Source organism: Solanum dulcamara, chromosome 2 (assembly GCF_947179165.1).
Source record: "Solanum dulcamara chromosome 2, daSolDulc1.2, whole genome shotgun sequence".
NCBI classification, from domain to species: Eukaryota; Viridiplantae; Streptophyta; class Magnoliopsida; order Solanales; family Solanaceae; genus Solanum; species Solanum dulcamara.
The window spans coordinates 76,132,666-76,144,718 of record NC_077238.1 but is presented as its reverse complement, the minus strand read 5'-3'; the positions used below and the strand labels follow the sequence as shown (position 1 = coordinate 76,144,718).

At 35.6% G+C, this 12,053-nt stretch overlaps 1 pseudogene; it reads right to left on the bottom strand.

Moving 5' to 3' along the window:
* Positions 1 to 1,214: 1,214 nt before the first annotated feature.
* LOC129880781 (uncharacterized) overlaps positions 1,215 to 12,053 on the bottom strand; it is a 64,424-nt pseudogene continuing 53,585 nt past the window's right edge.

Here is a 12,053-nt window from a genome sequence, read left to right as displayed (position 1 = left end):
GCCGAGCCGAGTGACGACGACGGCGCGAGGAGAGACCCTTTTCTTGACCCTTTAGCAACATGAAGGAGTGCTTCTACTTTTAAGTAGGAGACCTTTTCTTTCTACCACATATGTGAGACAAATGCTTATTTCATAAAGCAAGAGGGAACAACTTATTTTTTCCTCCATTTCCCATTCAACCTATCAATTAAACCCAACATGTCTTACCTTACTAATCCCATTGCGTGCAAAATCTGAAAGAGATCCTTCAGGATTTTATTTTTTAAACTATGTAAATGTTGGATTTTAAGAAAATGGGCTAATGCTTGCTGCGAGTTTTGAGCTATTTTATGGGCTACATGAAGCGTGATCTATTTATTTAGACTGTATATACTCGTAACTTTCCCTTCACAAAAGCTCTATAAATGTTAATCTTCTTATTTTCCATATCTTGGGACGTAGCAATGGGATTGGGAGTACTATAGGAAGTGGATCAATTCCATCTCTTACAAGATTTTGGACAAGTAGCGTCACTCTATTGTCACAATTCAAATTTGCAAATAAGTTTGGATTTATTGTCACACATCTGATTTGTAAGTAATCTTAAATTTTGAGTTCTAATTTTGATAATCATATCTAAACAAGCTCAATAATCATTTTTACAAAGTTTAAGAATTTGCATCCAAAAATAAGAAGCACAACCATGTTTTCAGCCCTTGACATTCAACAAATTTTGAAATCATGAGACATAGGAGAACTCTACTTATCAATGAAAACTATATTTTCTTGTGAAAGCAATCTTCTTCTTGCAAGTTGCATTGAAAGATTTAACAAATAAACACTTATAAGGAGTTTTTTTCCCATCTTGTGTCTGGTTCTGCATTGGGGCTTGATTAAATCCATATTCATGCATTACAGGGTCCATTTCTGGTGGCAGCGCTCCCAACAATTTTTTTTATCTCTAGGGGTTTGAACCTGAAACATCTGGTTAAGATAGTAAAATTGCCTAAATTAAGCTCTAGATGTTGAAATCTATCAATCTCATTTAACCATACAACCCTGTTAAGAGCAAAAGAAGATCCATAATTTGAACATTACGGGTTGTGAAGTCTACAACGACTTCAAGTGCTAAAAACAAGACTCTAAATTTAAAACTTGTACATATTTAACGAATTTCATAACACAAATACAAGTTTTAGGACAATCTTACTGGGTACGACCGAACCGTAAGAGCACTATTTTTCTTTCTTACTGTGGTCAAATGTTTGGTTCTTTGCATCATCTTGGATGAAACTCCACCAAATATAAGTTAAAAGAATTGTTATGGCATGCCAAAGTGCATGTGCATCTACTAGTCCTGCATATGGAGGAAAGTCATAATTCTCCAAGAACATAGCAAGTCCACTCCCAAACACAACTGTCCATATTTTCCATTTGGAAAAATTGGTGAACTAGTCAAAATTCTCAATTTATTTAGTGAAAAGGATTACAGTTTAAAAAAATTATCAATAATAGCTATATTATAGTTCTATAGCAAATTAATAGTATCCCAATTTAGTTCATAATTTTTCTCAACTTATTATCCACACGTTTTTAAAGAAATAAAAAAAAATCAATTGTAAAGTGATCCACTCTCTTAATGGTCACGTTTCTCTTCTCCATTTTCTATTCTCTCTAATTTCTTTTCAATTCCTACTTATCTCTCTTCCTTCTTCTCTAAATTTTTTTTCAAAATTCCCAAAATCTCTCCCCAATAGAATCCCACTGATTTAGGTAACAAAATATTCATCATTTATCATGGTAGATTTTTATTGACTTGTATTATCTATCATTTCTCATTATTTGCATGCTACTAAATCTCTTTTTATATTTAGTGTTATCTTAATAATATTTGTATTCATTACTATTATCATTATATCTGTAGATTTTAGGATTATTGTATCCTTTAATAAATGATATTCATTCCAATATATAGGTTTATTATAGTTGCATTCATATTAGTATGTATTCAATCCAGATGTATGCCACTTATATTTGAAATTTTATCTACAATATTAGAATCAATCCCAATGTATGTCATTTAATTAGTTGTACTAATTTGATGTCTTTTAAATTTGTATTTTTGTTAATAGTAATTGTATTCTTTAATTATATTTATAGTTTTACCGAAAATGATATTCTTTATCTATCATTTATTTTGTATTTATCATTTAGTATTGTATATTTTTCATGCAAATTATATTTCATTGAATTTTTGTATCCTTTCTGAATATTTATAGAGAAGTAGATCTGTATTCCATTCTACCTGATTTGTATTTCATTGCATTTTTTTTATCTTTTCTGAACTATGGTTCATTTTTTTTTATCATTAGACCATCCTTTTGTTTTATGTATCATTTCTCAAGTTATATTCATTTTCTATAAGCATACTTGTTGTGTTTTTCGGATCGATCTCCTTTTTATAGCCATAAAGTTTAACAAACGAATTGCATTTACACAAGAATTGAAGATCGTTAATGGAGGATGAGGAAGAAGATTGAAGCTCTTTAACGGAGGAAGAGAGAAAACTGATAATTGAATTCACCTATTTGGATCTCCTAATAAGTAACGTAATTAGCATTTACTATATTTGAAAAATACTCTCCCATAATTTTCTCCAAACTGTTTTTAATTACTTGTATTCTATTAAGTAAAAAATAAAAAAAATACAAAAAGTGCCTAAATAGCAAGTCAAATTATTTTCATTTTCAATAAATAATAAAATATAGCTAGAAAGTCCTATTAAATACTAAAATATTGTTGTTTTGAAAATTTTCTCTTTGCATTTGGATGGATGTTGACTAATTCCAGCCCGAATTGCCCAAATGAGAAGCTGAGCAACACCCATTATAACACAAACTTTTGTGTTCCATCCTGATAAATTTTCAAAATAAAATATCAAATATCAAATGGGAAGAGTAATATTGATAGAAACATAGCATAGTTTAGTCTTATTATGCACACAAAAAAACATTCAAATCAACTAGTTGACAACTAGATCTATAAAATTGTTGCAGGGGTCGTATGAGTAGAAGGCCAATATTTAGCTAATAACAGTAATATAATAACAAGAATCACAGATAAAAGGGTGGCCTTCATGTTCGCAGGGTCTTGGCCGCTTCGTGGAGATTTGAGACTTGACCTTTGCATTCGCGGAGTAACTCCCACGTTCGTGAAGGGTATGGGAGTTGAACTCTGCATTGGTAGAGTGGAGCCCACGTTCTCAGAGGGTAAATTGCCTAGCAGTGTCACGATCCGGATTCGAGTGTGATGGCACTCGCCTAATCCACCAAGGCAAATCAGCCTAAAATTCTGAACAATTCAAAATAAGCAGAAATAAAAGTGGAAATGTAAAGTCTAATATGATATAGATAAGGATAATCGGAAAAATAAATTCTAAACTACCAAAAACTTGTGTCACATGTACAAGCCATTAGTTTTTAACATAAATAAGAAAGTACAAGTCTAAGTGCCTCAGTCCTCAAATAGAACTAAACATAAGATAAATGGGCAGCGAGAGCTCGGTCCACGTCCAAAAGCTCGAACCATTCCACGGAAATGCTAAGAGCGGGAGGTACCGGGCTCAGCAAAATGGAAACTAAAGCCTAGGTAAAGCAATGTGGAACATATCTACTCCTGACATCCCAACCACATACCTCCACAACTACACACCTGCACTCAGACAACCCAGCCTATACAGTTTATACATCAATTATCTCAGAAATATCATACAGTCCACAAATAGAGAGTATATCTATGTTCTCATCATCATACTCAGCACACACAAGTAATCTCAATCATTTATAACCACAGAATGAAATAGATGCAAATGTAATGTCAAATAATCGTGATGCATTTCTGTCCTACGATACACATCCGTTGATCACCTCAGACTGGAATCCATGGGGGCCTCGCATAGACTATGTATCAATCATTATTTTCGGAAGATACCTCGACTATAATATCCGCCGGAAAAGACCTCGGCCGTCGGAAGAGACCTCTGCATATTACCTCGATCGGTAGAAACCTTGGTCCCAATATCCAGTATCTCACTCATATCACTTCTCAGCCAATCATAGATAAGTATATTACACAATAAGTAAATATCCCATAATTCACAATATTTAGACAATTACCTATACCCAAATATCATGATCACACTTTAAATCATATAATTCAACCCAATCCAATAAGCCAATACACCCTAATTCTCTCACATAGAAAAATACAAGATTCAACAAACTTAACAAAGGTTAGAATTTCACTTGCCTTAGCCAAAAGTCACGAACAATCTGAAATCAAAGCTTTTCTTATCCGATGATACTCTAAATCACCACAATCTAATCAAACATAGACTCACAATCACATTTCAAAGCTATTGACACTAAAATCAAGCAATTTGGATAAAAAGGATAAAATGGTCAAAACTCTCATATCAGAAAATAAACTCGGAAATCTGATTATTTTTAGATGAAAATTGTTACACCCCACACTTTTAAAAACTCGGAATGTCTTATAAGTTCCTTAGACATTATCATGTGAGCCAGATACGCTACGACACTATCAAACGACTCTAAGGAAGGGAGAATGTGATACCTCATAGTAGAGAAGATTGGAAATAGAGTCATAAGAATCCAGAAGGAATTGGAGGCCAAGTGATGAGTCGTAGGACTCGACCTAACTACGTAAGCTACTAACTTAGAAGTCTTACATACTTGAGCTACTTAAGGACATACCAAGCTTACGTAGCACGGATTACATAGGCTCTTAAAATAGGATGAGATTACGGACCCACGAGGAAGGGAAAAAACTGATGTGTGGTAGCCAATGGAGGAGTGACACGTGGCAGCACCTCAAGCAAGTAGGTGACCCACCTGCTTGGGGTCAAGTACGTGACCCACCTTCTTGCGGGGGAGGTGGACCCCACTGTCATGTGGCAGCCCCTAAGTGGTTGCATAGTTGAGGTGGTCCAATAAGGGTTGGACACGTGTCACCCTTAGAGGATGACACGTGTCACCTCCTAAACCACCCTACATATGTATGTATTTTGACTAAGAACTTTAGGTCTTAGCCAAAACAGCAGCCAAAGAGAAGGAAAAAAATGTGAGAAAAGAAGAAGAGAAAGGCAGCCATGTTTTAGAGAAATTAAGGTAAGTTTCCAATTTTTCTTCCGTGAATTAATTATCTACAGTGTTCCTTAACAATATGGAGGTGTATACATGTATCTTACGATGTCTACGGAATAATAACTTCAGCTTTACACTTGGAACAAACAAGAGAAAGCTGAAGGAAAACGTTGGAGACAAGGAAAAGAGGGCTACGGGTTGGAGGCTACCAAGGTAAGCCTCCGAGTTTCGTTCTGTGAATTAATTATTTAAGGTATAGCAAAGTTGCATAATGATGTTTTATAGGAAAAAAATTCCAATTTGGAGCAGCGGAGAAGTGGCACAAACAGTCCGCAACTTTCAGCATGTTAAGAGGGTTTCCGAAGTTAATTTTCAACAAGTTTGGGAAGCCATTTGTTAAGGTATGGATTGGTTCTATTCTCCCACATTTTGGTAAGGGTTTGTACATGATATGAAGGTATTAATAATGAAAAATCATAGCTTGGGGCAGCACTAAACGGATAACAAGCAGTCTACATGATTTCAGCAAGTTTGAAAAGTTTCCGAGTTGCAATTTGGCAGTTTTGGCCAATTTCGGGTAAGGTAAGGTTTCTGCTCTTAATTTGGAGTTTATGGTATTGTTAAAAAGTGGTATCAGAGCAGTTTATTCTTGGGTTATCTGCAGACCGTGTCTAGTAGAGTCTTGTTTATCAGTGTATTGCGCGCCACATCCATAAATAAGAGGCTATAGGACATTTAGGATGTTACTCTTCTTTCATATCTAAAGATCATGCAATAGAGCCGAGTCATAGGAAGTGAAATTCCTTATACTAACCTCTGATTTCAGCAGAAGGACAACATTTATAGAAGAAAGTGGCTGATGATATTTGAAAGTTACGTATACGGGGGTCCAGGTCGGACCCCAGTCGTGGCCCACGGGGTTGGGTCATGACAAAAACATTCTTCAAGTAGTAAGAAATCTAATGGTGAAAATCATTCAAAAAACAAGGTTAAAATGAGTTCACAATCAATAGAAACCAAATTTGCATTGTTCCTAAAAAACCCCAATTCCCCCAACTCAAAATCACAAATTTCATATTTAAAAAACCAAATTAATTAATAGGTAAGCAAGAAAAATAGCTTAGAATAGCTTACCCAATGTTTTTCCCGCAAGAAATCCCTTTCAAATCGCCTACCCCAAGCCTGGAAACTCAAAAATGATGGACTGTGGCTTAAATCCCGACTATGGAAAAAATATCACTGTTTAGGTGAGATTTGCTCTCCGCGAATGCGTACAACTCACTCTGTGAATGCGGACAACTCACTCTGCGAACGCATAGGCAGCAGAAATAATCCTCCGCAAAAGTGGAACATCCACCGCGAACGCGGAGGAGGATTAGCTATCCTTTCGCAAAGGCGGCCTTGTCTCCGCGAACGCAAAGAAGAAAACCATTACCCTCCGTAAACTCCATGAAGGATCCACGAACACGGAGAAGGATTTCACAGGCACCAGATAGCAGATCCTAGCAAGTCTCAAAGTCACAAAATCGACCCTTGAGATTTGTTCGGAACCCCGTGTACACAAACCATATATGCAATCTTACTAAATTCAATCAGACTCAATGGAACCATCGAAATTCAAATTCGAGGTTTCCTTGACCCGAAATCTGATAAGTTGCAACTAAACTAGTTTCGACACTTAAAATACCTAAAATACACTCACGACCTCTAAAAATTAGAAGAAATCCATTTCTAGCGTTAGAATCACCTCTCGAAATCATTGAAACCATCAAAAATCAAATTTGAGCACCCAAATCCCAAATGTTGACCAAAGTCAAACTTGGATCAAATTTTAACTAAATTTCCAACTCCGGGCTTAAAATCCATGTTTCAACTCCAAATCTGGTTACGACGACTCTCTTAGATTAATTTCCACATTTCGAAACTGATAAAATCAACGAAATTTAATTATAAGACTCAAAACTCTATATGACTCCAAAATTTAAAATTTAACAACTTAAGCCTTTAAAGTCATTACTCTAGCAAAATCTCAACTTTTCACAACATTTTCAAAAACCAACTTTTAAACCCAACCAAAGTGACTCGGATAAGCTAGTGAGAGGAGTATAATGGTAATTTTATCAAAAATATCAAAAATATCTGAAGTTGTTTGACAATTGGAAATAGTGTAATTAAAGGAATGACTAGGTATTGAGCACTGTAACTTTGGGGAATACAATTAATGAAGTTCTTCATAAAATGAATAGGTTGCTTAATATATGATGAGGATGATGTGCCAATCGAGATCAAAATTTCTACTGTGATTTCATAGAGTGCAAATATATCAAGAAGGGTCATAATACGACTACTATGGCGGTACCTGGGTTCACTTGATTAGGGTTATGAGTTGTTTTGTTTTTGTTGTCAACCCGAATTATGAAAGGGTGCATATCGCTTTCAGCCGAAGACAAAACTATTTTGGTAATGTATTGCGGTTACTCAATGGGTAGAAAGGTGTGGGCTCTCTGAGTACGATTTTTTCGATGGATATGATATATTCTAATGGTGGATACATTTGTTATCAAGTGTGAATACTATCTACTAAGGAGTTATCAGTTATCCCACCTACTCATTTAATGAAATTTGATGTTACATTCACATTTGAGAAACCAACTGGTTGTTATTATTGACACTTGAGTTAGGCATTATTTATAAGGAATACTATAGTGGTGGGTCTTCATATGATATTATTGTGTTTAAGTGTGAAGTGTATTTCAAGGATCTAATTGAGGACTGGCGGCTTCATTATAAGCCAAAAAGAGTGGACTGACATTGAGATGATAGGTTTATAGGTAAGGAAAGTTCCAACAAGTCTACCTATATGAAGGCAATTGAGAGTGCTAGCGAGAAAGTAAGCGTGGAAATTTGGTTAATTCATAAGGTTTGACTATATGACTAGATTTGTGGTATCATATCGACGATAAGATTGACTTCGTGATGATGGCAAGGACTGATGAGTATGATAATAAGAGTCATGACAGATTAATATTAGGATGCAGCTATATAGTAAGGATTTTCAATTAAAAGGACCATTTGGTAGAATTGAAAGGATTTTAACTTATACTAAAAAAAATTAATCGGGTGTAGTTTGGCGTTCGAAAGGAGGCAAGAGCAAGGTATGTACTCTGGTTGCAAAGTCCAAGGATTTATCTTCAGGGAGTTGAGGAATTGGGTTCAAAAGAACATGTGGCTTCATCAATCTTACTATGGTCGTGGGAATGGTGTCATATGTTCATTAGTCGAGTTAAAACTGTTGAAAGTGCTTCTAGAAAAGAGTCTACAAACATTCGTCTCAAGCATTGTAAGGAGGAGTCTTGTAATGGTTTTGAATTCGATAACTAGCATGGCTTGGTTGTTCTAATGGAAGATATGGGGAGATCTCTGGGAAAGTAATTGATGATATGCTAAGGTATGCAGTTTTCTAAGACCTTCAAGCTAAGGGTTGATATCGGTGGATAAGAAGATTGGTAAGTTTACACTCGTGGCAGTAGGTTTTGTTAAGGTATGGATTTATAAGGTAAGAAATGATTTAGGACTAGTGCATGGTTTGTGTTGTAAAGGTTGTTACTAATGATTGTTGAAAGGCTTAATGAAGTGTTTCACTTGAAGTTTTGGTTTAGATGATGATGTGGAATGTCATGGGTTTTTGATCAAAGGATAGGATTGGTAATTGAATTAGAGACGGTAACAAGAGCCTTGTATGCTGAAGATCTCAAAGCATGCGGAATTATATTATAGGTACAAGCTTAGAAATGAGAAGGAATAAGACCTCACTAATAGATCTTTGGTTCAAAGTTGAAGGTTAAAGTAGTGTTCGCCTTTGGGTTTTGATATGGCAATTTCAAGGTGGATGGGATCGATATAGACTTATAAAGGGTTTATTAGCGAGTTGTCTAAAGGTTTGGTTTTGGTTTTGGTTTTGGTTTTGGTTTGGGTGGCAAACAATAACGTATAGGAGATTTTGTATTTTTATGTTGGGTTGGATTGCTCAAATTATGGTAGGTGACTTATGAGTGCACCACAGGAAGGACTTACAGTTATACATGGTTAACAGGGATTTTGAGTTGGATTACACTTGGTGGTGAACAAAGTTGTGTGGTTATTGTGTACCAAAGTTTTGGGGTGATTAAGGGTTTCTCTAAGATTTGGCATGAGTATGCAATTGTTTGAATAGTGATTGGGGCATGGCATATGAAGGATTGTCTGTGTTTGATATTGGTTTCTAATTAAATAGCTTTCGCTGGTCAAAAAAGCACTATCAGATTTGGAATTAGTGTTATCAGCCTTGGGTAGGGCCAGTGTATGACCTAGAATGCTTAGAGTTGGATTGAGGCGGATAAAAATCTTTTATTAAAGAAAAGTCATAATTCAGAGTTACGGGGAATGATAATGTGTTTCCCAAGGAAATTTGGTGCTAATAATGATTTTGGAAGTATGACTAGAGGGTCAATAAGGTCATGATATTTCGTGGGCAACATATTCTGATTTTCAGTTGTCGAGTTATGGTGAATACATTTAGTTTCGATAAGTCGATTATGTTTCGAGCTATAGGTGATCAAATTAGATACTGGAGAAGTGTTAATTATGGATCCTAGAGAGAGTATTTTGAGTACGACAAAGGAGAATTTGGGACAATTACAATATACTAGTATTGTGGGTATGAATCTTGTTGGAAGTGCTTGTATGAGGTATACCATGGTAATTGTAGTTTCTCAATATTTTTGGTATTTATCTTGGCGTTGAGGACATGTTTCAGCTATGTGGAATTGACTTTGAGGGCCATTGGGCCTAATTTTGCTATTTTCAAGAGTTGTCTACAATTGCAACTATTGTTTTAGCATCTCGATAGCTTTATTAGAGGTTCTATATGTTTAGGTATATGGTTAGCTGGGCGGTTACTTGGTCATTTCCTTCTTTAGGTCAGAAGTGGTTAGGTTCTCCCTTAATGAATACGGTTTGTCTAAAGATCAAGTTTTTGCAGCTTAAGCTCATGGGAGGACTATGTTAAGAGGGTGGAATTTGGCTAAGATTTGAGATGGTTTGTACATTATGAGTGTTTGGTAGTTGGATCATGTTCACTCCTGGCTTAAACATGTATTTGTTCAGAGTTGCTTTATGACTATGTGAGAATGAGATTTGTCCTAGTGACTATGCTATGGTTTAGAAAGTTTTGGTTCAGGTTTGGTTCATCAAATAGTCTGTGGCTTGATAATTACTCCTGATTTGAATATCTTTCAATTTTGGTTCAGAAGTTCAGCTCTTGATAGTTGATCCTGATAGTGTGGTCCTAAGAATGTGTTCCTTTAGAGAGAAAATTACCAACTTTGGAAATTATGTTTCAGGCTCTTGATAATGATAGGTATGCTTATTTATTTTTCTTTATATTTGAGGACGAACATGGTTAGTGGTGGATAATGTCATGATTCGAGGACATTTTTGGAAATTCTTAGAAAACTATTGTTTTACCACTCTTGATAGTTGCCCCCATTCATGGTTGATCAGTTTACGAAGTTGGTTATGAAGTTTTATTGAAAATTTGTGATCTTTGAAAGTTTTTGAGTTTTGGATACTTTAAATTGTTCAAAAGTGAGTTTTGATAACAATTGGAGCTACAAGTCTCGGAATGGAATTCCGATAATTCCATCGATTTCATAATACGAAATTTGGTATAAGAGTGTCGTTATTTTCCATTTTGAAGTCTTAACAAGGAATTGAGCCTTGTTGGAAGTTTAAGTAAAATTAGACCAAGAGTTGACTTTGTTCAACTTTTGGAGTTCAGACGCTCGGATTGGACTTCCGATGATTCTATAAGATTTGGGAGATGATTTTCGCGAACCATGGGAAGGCCTAGCGCCCAGAGAAGCAAAGCTCATTTTCCTTTTAGGGTAAAGATGAGGTCTTGGTTGAAGTTTGAGAGGTTCCGAGGGCAGTTTCATATTTTTGGGGTGAAAGTTAGTATATTACGATTAAACTAGGTTTCGGGTCAAGAAAACCTCGAATCCATATTCTGACGGTTCATTGAGTTTGGAATGTCGAATTAGTAGGGTAGCATATTTGATTTGTGTACTCGGGGTTCTAAACGAATTTCAAAAGTCTATTCAATGAATCTTTGTGTTAGTGTGTTGCTGTAATTATGTCGATAACAATTGGTGCCTCATTCGCGTTCGCAGAACTTATCCACTTTCGCGAAGGGTAGGTTGAGAGGACCTCCGCATTCGTGCAATATTGACCACGTTCGTGGAGGGTCTAGGACTTAACCTTCTTATTTCCAGAGTAACTCCCACGTTCTTGAAAAGTTTGGGAGTTGAACTCCGCGTTCATTGAGTGGGACCCCCATTCGCGGAGGGTAAATTGCTTGGCAGTTATTCAAAAAAGCACAAAGAGTCATTGTGCTTGGTTTTATTTGTACATAATGTCATTTGGTCCAAAGATGTCAACAACAACGTAACCCTTAATTTGAAAGTACTCAAAGGATATTGAGGCTTCCAACAACTATTCTTCGGTTATGAAAGTTACCAATTGGCTGTTCAATATTTGTTGGCACCATTATCTTCAAAGACAAATAACTTATTGGCTTTTCATGAGATTTCATGGTAAATACATATCTTTTTGGTATCTTTTATATTTTATTGAATAATGAAACATCTGATTTGTTGACATCTTTTTTATAGGCTTGAAAATTTGAAGTCATTCATCATTTGAGGCAACAATTAATGGCCAAAGAACAACTTTCAACTCCAACAATTCTAAGATAGTTGTATGTAAAAAATAACAAGAATTCTTCAAATCTTTTTAACCCTCCAGATAATATAATAAGTTCTTGTGAGGCAACAGATAGGATATTTGTTGCCACAGATGATCAATCTTTTG